Source organism: Mus caroli, chromosome 10 (assembly GCF_900094665.2).
Source record: "Mus caroli chromosome 10, CAROLI_EIJ_v1.1, whole genome shotgun sequence".
Classification (NCBI taxonomy): Eukaryota; Metazoa; Chordata; class Mammalia; order Rodentia; family Muridae; genus Mus; species Mus caroli.
Genome location: NC_034579.1, coordinates 97706661 through 97714084, shown reverse-complemented (window position 1 = coordinate 97714084; position 7424 = coordinate 97706661). Strand labels below are relative to the sequence as shown.

The 7424-nt window shown below is 37.4% G+C and overlaps 1 non-coding gene across 1 annotated transcript; it reads left to right on the top strand.

The window, feature by feature from the left end:
• The first annotated feature begins 649 nt into the window (after nucleotides 1-649).
• Nucleotides 650-809, top strand: LOC115032265. The gene has a single exon (XR_003837909.1). It is a non-coding gene; the product is annotated as a U1 spliceosomal RNA (small nuclear RNA).
• The last annotated feature ends 6615 nt before the right edge of the window (nucleotides 810-7424 follow it).

Here is a 7424-nt window from a genome sequence, read left to right as displayed (position 1 = left end):
TTCTGGGTTACTGAGAAAGGTATTGGGCCAAATGTCATCTTTGGTAGAATTTCAACCGGAGCACAAATCCCATCCACAGACATGTATCTCAGAACTAGCTGTCAATAAAGCTGGTTTACCCTCTACATTTTTGATAACATTGGCTAACTAGCATCCACTGATCATAAACTAGTGTGAATTGATGTTATATGTTTCTTCTTTTAAGCTAAGTAGTAAGACAGGCTTGATAAAAGAGCAAACGTGAGCAGTCGTTTTTGTTTTTGTTTTTTAGCAGTCTCAGATCTGTCCTACCATGAGATTACATTTTCAGTAAATGTAAACAGAACTTGAATATTTATCAGTCGATTAGGGTGGCATCTTCTGAGAACTGGTCTTGAGTGACTTCTTATTGTGCGTGATGCTGTGATGAAGGAATTTCCCAACATACTTTGGAAAGTAACCTTGCTCTTTTTCACAAACTGTCTTAATTTATGTGTCTTCTCCACTAGATCAATGTTATTCTACAAAAACAAAAGAAAATTAACAAACACACAACATTCTTTAAAAAAAAACCCACATCTTTCTTCTTTGAATATGAATTTCTTGTGGTATAGTAAATTAGACCCCACTCAGCAAAATAATTATCCTTTTAGCTGGCTAAAGCATACTCATAATACCCAGTAGAGGAGATACCATGGTCAGGAAGGAAGTTTTTCCAGAGAGCGTTTTATCCACTGGACTACAAATGACTTTCTCCTGCATTTCTCTTAAGTGTAGAAAATTTGACCTAGTAATTTATGGTCGTGGAGAACTGTGTTCATATTCTCCTTTGATATTCATGTTCTGGGCATATCAACACATGCCTTTAGCCCTAGCACAGGCAGAGGCATAGAGCCAGAGGGTCAGAGGGTCAGAGGGGCAAAGGGGCACAGGGGCACAGGGGCACAGGGGCACAGGGGCACAGGGGCACAGGGGCACAGGGGCACAGGGGCACAGGGGCACAGGGGCACAGGGGCACAGGGTTGGAGGCCCAGATGGCACAGGTCTGGTCCACTAGGACCACATAGCAACACCTTTTCTTAATCCCTGACCTGTTCGCCAAGAAAAAGTAAAGTTATAATTCACAAAATAAAACAGTCATTATCAAGAGTTTTATTCCACACGCTAATGAAGTTGTATACAATCTATAAGACTCTCTTACAGGTTTCGGGTACAATCGTCCTGTCAGCGGCTCTGTTATTTAACAGAGTAGGTAAAAATCCAAAAATCCAGCATCAGTTGTATTCTAACATATTATGTGTGTGTGTGTGAGAGAGAGAGAGGGTGGGGAGGTGGAGAGAGAGATTATTTCATATATTCTGGAACTATAATGAAACAGACACAATACATAATAGAATGCTTAGGACTGATGGTGTGTGGATGTGATAATATCTCCCATATTTTATATGCTACATTTACAGTTTTGTGGGAGAGTTTTCGGAGGTCAGTTCAGCTGATTATGACAATTGGTAGATGACTCCAAATTGTAGAATTTCTATGGTACTATATAGGAATTTGAGATCTTTGTGTATCATTTTTAAGCCCACAGAATACTTATTACTTAGTACTCACTGGTATAATTAAACACCAAGTCTGTGCATCCATTCTTTTAAACACACAAAAAATATTGATATAATATCTACAGTCTATTAATTAAGTTCAAGAAATTGTAGTCATTTTTCAATAACTTAACATCTTTTCAAGCCCATATTTTTAACATTGAGTAGTATACTAATTTCTTCACTTCCTTGATGATACAGTATTACTTTGGTTATTTGTTAATGTGGGAACAGTCTTGCTGAACTCATATTGTCCCTTCTTTTCAAAGCAACAAGACAAAGTTGAGATGTTAACATGACAAACTTTTAAATGTATCTATTAACCAAAACATTAGGGACGTAGAGCACATCTGTATGATGTATTTGAAGAGTTACCCTTCATTTATGCTTGCTTACAATAGTATCTATTAATTTAGAGCTTAATAAACACCACTCTGTATTTCCTAACAGTGAACTTTTGTGTTTTCTTGGAGAGAAGATAATACAGAACTAGTGGAAAATAATCACATAGTCATAAACATTCTGAAAAATCACTGCAGCTTCACTGAAAAAGTCTTATTTTGTCATAAAGTTTGGTGATGTGATAGGACATCTTTCTCAAGTGGCACTGGTCTTTCCTTTGAGAATCTCTCTAGACTGACTGTGGGAATAGAGTCAGAGGCATTGACTGAGTTTCTTTCATAGTGATTAAAATAGCATAATTTTTATATCTATTTAGTACTTTAGAAGGTAGATTCTCATTATTTAAGACAACACAATCATTTGTCCACTACTTCAGACCTCTAAGGGTGAATTACCTGTGAATTACCTTTTGAACCTGGCCTATCTGTTCTTGTGCTGATATGTGGGCTGAATGCTACCTCATTGAACTCTACTCCCCTGGAATGACAATCGCCCCTGAAGTTACAGCTTCATTTACTTATTTATTCATTTGTCTCTTATTTATGCACTTATTTACATCCCAAATTCTGCCACTCATGTCCCCCTCACTGAGGAATTTCTCCTGTCATTCCCCTCCCGTTCTCCTCTGATAGGATATGGGACCCTTTAGGTATTCCCTCAACCCTGGATTATCAATTCTCTGCAGGAATAGGCACCTCCTCTAGTATTGAGACCAGACAAGGCAGCCCTGTTGGAAAAGGGATTACACCTTCGTTTTTTAACATTGATTGTGTATCACCACTTCAGTTCACTGCAGGCAGATAACATATGATTTTCAAGGAGGCTACACTTATCTTCACCAATATTTATTTCAAAAAAGTAGGGACACTGAGGTCAAATGTAGTAAGTTTACAGGAAAGCCCATTCTCAATTCTAGCATTGCTTTAGGGGCTGGGGAAAGAGCCACTATACTCTGTGGCTCAGGATAAGCTTAAACTCAGGTCAGTTTTCCTGGATTAGCCTCCTAAATTCTGCAACTATAAAATGTACCACCATATCTAGCTTCTTAGATGTACTTATTATAGAGTATATAACAATATATTAATCTCAAAGAAAAAATGATTTAGTGAACATTGCTCATCTGATTAGAATTAGAAAGGTTTGTATTTTCTTGTTTTTAATATATCTTTGTACTCATAACATTGCCCAAGAAATCCTATGGTTTCAAATAGTCGAGGAAACATACAAATCATAAAAATGTATGAATACACTTGAAAATTTGGGATACTTATTTTTAAATTTCATCTACCTTTGTATTTTTTACCTTATTGCTACCAAAATTTATTAAATTATCTTAGACCACAATATTCCTCAATTTACTGATGAGAAAATGTCAAAGATTAGGCTTATTATTCTTTTTGTTAAAGTTAAACACAATGTTGTGGAATATCCAAAAATATATGAAAATTCAAATTTCCCTATGAATTTTTGTTTCCTATAAGAAAACCAAAAGCGACACAGAGAGTAATGCTGACCCAACAACATGCTGGCTGTCACTGGCTTCATGGTTTGCTTCCGGAAACATCAGTGGTGTGTGAGCCAACTTGAAGATTCCAATCCAACTTTTGAGAACTACAATAAAATTATCTGCATATAATCACTCCTTATGTTTACTGCATTAAAAAATGTTTCTTTTTTTTTAAAGGTCTGTTCTAGGTGGCTCAATAGAATAAAATAGTTTCATAAATAATGGAAGAATTTAAAGCTGCACAGAGTTTCGTGAATCCACAGAAGTTTTAGAGATCGTGTTGACCTCCATATTTGTTCAAACAAGAGAGATAAATCATGTGACAAAATCATGACCTCATCCCACAGAGATTAAAATTATCTTGGTGTCTGCCTAATGTAAGTTGGAATACTGGAAAAGCGACAAAGATTATGCATTGGTCATGTCAAATGAACTCTTGTATTTCTATTGGTTGAGCTGAACTAGAATCCCAGAGCACAGGATCCTGGAAAAAAATTAGAGGAATTAAAGTTTTGGAAAAGTAGATTTGGGATGCCAGATTTTCAGATGGAGATTGGCAACAAAGAGCAAGGCTGCAAGCATATACTATGTCATAACCTGTCTTTAGAGATTAGACAGAGGAAACCCACTTTTCTTTGGATAACATAGAAATAGAAACCTTTTGCTTTACTTTATTTTTATCATTATTGTTATTATTCATCATATTTCCTTACCATTCAGATTCATATTTTAATTCTGAATCAATGAGTTTAGAAGCTATTTCAATTAACAATCTGGTAATTTAAAACCAATTTACATAGATATTAAAATTGATGACAATGATTATGTAGAAAGAAATTTCAAGGCTTCTTTTGTTAGTGAAGTGATACCTCCTGTTGTCATTTGATGTACAGCCCACTTCATAAAGACATTAAGTTGTAAGGAAGGATAGAATATAGGCAAAAGGATGAATGAGTTATAAAAGAGCATATGAGGCTATTTTTTCTAATTTTTACTCCATTTTACCGTAATTTCTTTTCTTAAGATTTTATTTTCTGTGTTAGATATGTGAATTCAACTTTTTGTGCCTTAAAATAGTAGAAACAATTTTCAAGTCTGAACAAGAACCAAAGTGGTTACTCTTTATCCAGTGATTTTGAGAATTGCGTTTTCCTTTCCATTCCACTGCCCATTATTGAAAAAAGAATTTCACATGAGTCACATTTACTGCATTGACCTATTTAAAAATCATTTTAAAAGATTGTTCCAAGAAGGGGTTTTTACACTTGAAACTTGAGATGTCTAAATTTTGTTTAAAACTATATCAAATAATTCTATTATGATATTACTTGATAGGTAAGTTGTGTTGCTATACATCAAGAAAATTTTAACATTAAAAAGTTTAAATGAGCACAGGGTCTCCAATGAAGGAGCTAGAGAAAGGACCCAAGGAACTGAAGGGGTTTGCAGCCTCATAGGAGGAACGACAATATGAACTAACCAGTACCCCCAGAGTTCCCTAAAACCACCAACCAAAGAAAACACATGGTGGGACTCATGACTCTAGCTGCATATGTAGCAGAGGATGTCCTACTAGTTGGCCATCAATGGGAAGAGAGGCCCTTGGTCCTGTGAAGGTTCTATGCCCCAGTATAGGGGAATGCTGGGACCGGGAAGCAGGAGTGTGTGGGTTGACGAGCAGGGGAAGGGAGGAGGGGATAGGTGGGTTTTCAGAGGGGAACTTAGGTAAAGGAATAACATTTGAAATATAAATAAATAAAATATCTAATAAAAAGAAAAAAAGAGGGGGGGGAGAGGCAACGGTGCACTCTGTGGTAGATGGGAAGGTTTTAATTATGCCATCAGAGTTTATCCACAGAAATGAATTTTCTCACTTCTGAAGGAGTAGTCTGGTGTCAAATGCAGGATGGAGTGGGCCAGGGCTATAGTCTAGCTTCTTAAGTCAGCAGGACACTATTTTTAGGTTCAGGTGCTCTCAACAGTGAACTGGAACAGTGCAGACTCTGAGGATAGAAAGGGAATGGAATGTGGGAGAAAATTCAAAACCAAATTTCATATCACTCATGTTCTGGTTTTTGTTTTAAAAGATTTGCTTTTTATTTATGTATATGCAAGTGTATCTCTCTCTGCACGTGTGGGCTTGTCCATGGAGACCAGAAGGTGTAAATTTATTTACTTTTTACTATGTATATGTATGTGTATCTCTGCATGTGTGGCTCTGTATATATGTGGGCATGCAAGTGTGTGAATGCCCATGGAGACCAAAAGAGGTCAGATCTCATGAAATTGGAGTTCCAGGCAGTTGTGAGCCACCTAACATGGCTGTTGGGGACTGGCCTCTGGATTTCTGCAAGAGTAGCAACATTCTTCCTTTAAAATATCCTATCCAGAAGGGGTGTGGTGGCACATACTTTTAACCCAGTGTGCTGGGGACACAGAGGCAGGCAGAACTTTGTGAGGTCACAGCCAGTCTGGTTTACATAGTGAATTCCAAAACAGCCAAGGTTATGTAGAGAGAGACCCTGTCTCAATATATACACACATACATACACATACATATATAAACACACACACACACACACACACACCACACAACACACACATAAATAAAATATCCTTTCAAGGTAGGGGTTAGGAAATGATTTAATTGTTGTTTGCCATCTAAGTATGGGGCCCTGAGTTCAGATGCCCAATATAAAAATACAAAAATCGAAAACAAAAACAAAAAAAAGAAAAAGAAAAGAAATTAATTTTAAATTAGAGTTACTTTTGTTTTAGTTGCTTTGTCAAAAAAAAATTAAATTTGAGTTAGCTCTTGATTATCAGTTGTATTCTGTTCTTCAAAATGTCAGTGAGCCAGCATCATTGTCCTACCTTCTCGGCTGCTCTCATATGGTAGGTAAAAAGGATATATATATATTGGTTTTTCAAGACAGGGATTCTCTGTGTAGCCCTGGAGTACTGGAACTCACTTTGTAGACCAGGCTGGCCTCGAACTCAGAAATCTGCCTGCCTCTGCCTCACAAGTGCTGGGATTAAAGATGTGTGCCACCACTGCCTGTCTCAAGATTATTTTTACTAAATATTTTTGGTTCAATGTTATTTATTTATAAATTTTAGGGGGATTCATCCCTTTAGATTTCTTTTTTTTAATTAGGTATTTATTTCATTTACATTTCCAATGCTATCCCAAAAGTCTCCCACACCCTCCCACACCCACTCCCCCAACCACCCATCCCCACTTCTTGGCCCTGGCATTTCCCTGTACTGAGGCATATAAAGTTTGCACGACCAATGGGTCTCTCTTTCCACTGATGGCCGACTTGACCATCTTCTGATACATATGCAGCTAGAGACACGAGCTCCGGAGGGTACTGGTTAGTTCATATTGTGGTTCCACCTACAGGGTTGCAGATCCCTTTAGCTCCTTGGTTGCTTTCTCTAGCTCCTCCATTGGGGGCCCTGTGATCCATCCAATAGCTGACTGTGAGCATCCACTTCTGTGTTTGTTAGGCCCCGGCATAGTCTCACAATAGGCAGCTATATCTGGGTCCTTTCAGCAAAATCTTGCTAGTGTATGCAATGGTGTCAGCGTTTGGAAACTGATTATGGGATGGATCCCCGGATATGGCAGTTTCTAGACGGTCTATTCTTTCATCTCAGCTCAAAACTTTGTCTCTGTAACTCCTTCCATGGGTGTTTTGTTCCCAATTCTAAGAGGGACAATGTGTCCACACTTTGGTCTTCGTTCTTCTTGTGTTTCATGTGTTTAGCAAATTGTATCTCATATCTTGGGTATTCTAAGTTTCTGAGCTAATATCCACTTATCAGTGAGTACATATTGTGTGAGTTCTTTTGTGATTGGGTTACCTCACTCAGGATGATGCCCTCCAGGTACATCCATTTGCCTAGGAATTTCATAAATTCATTGTTTTTAA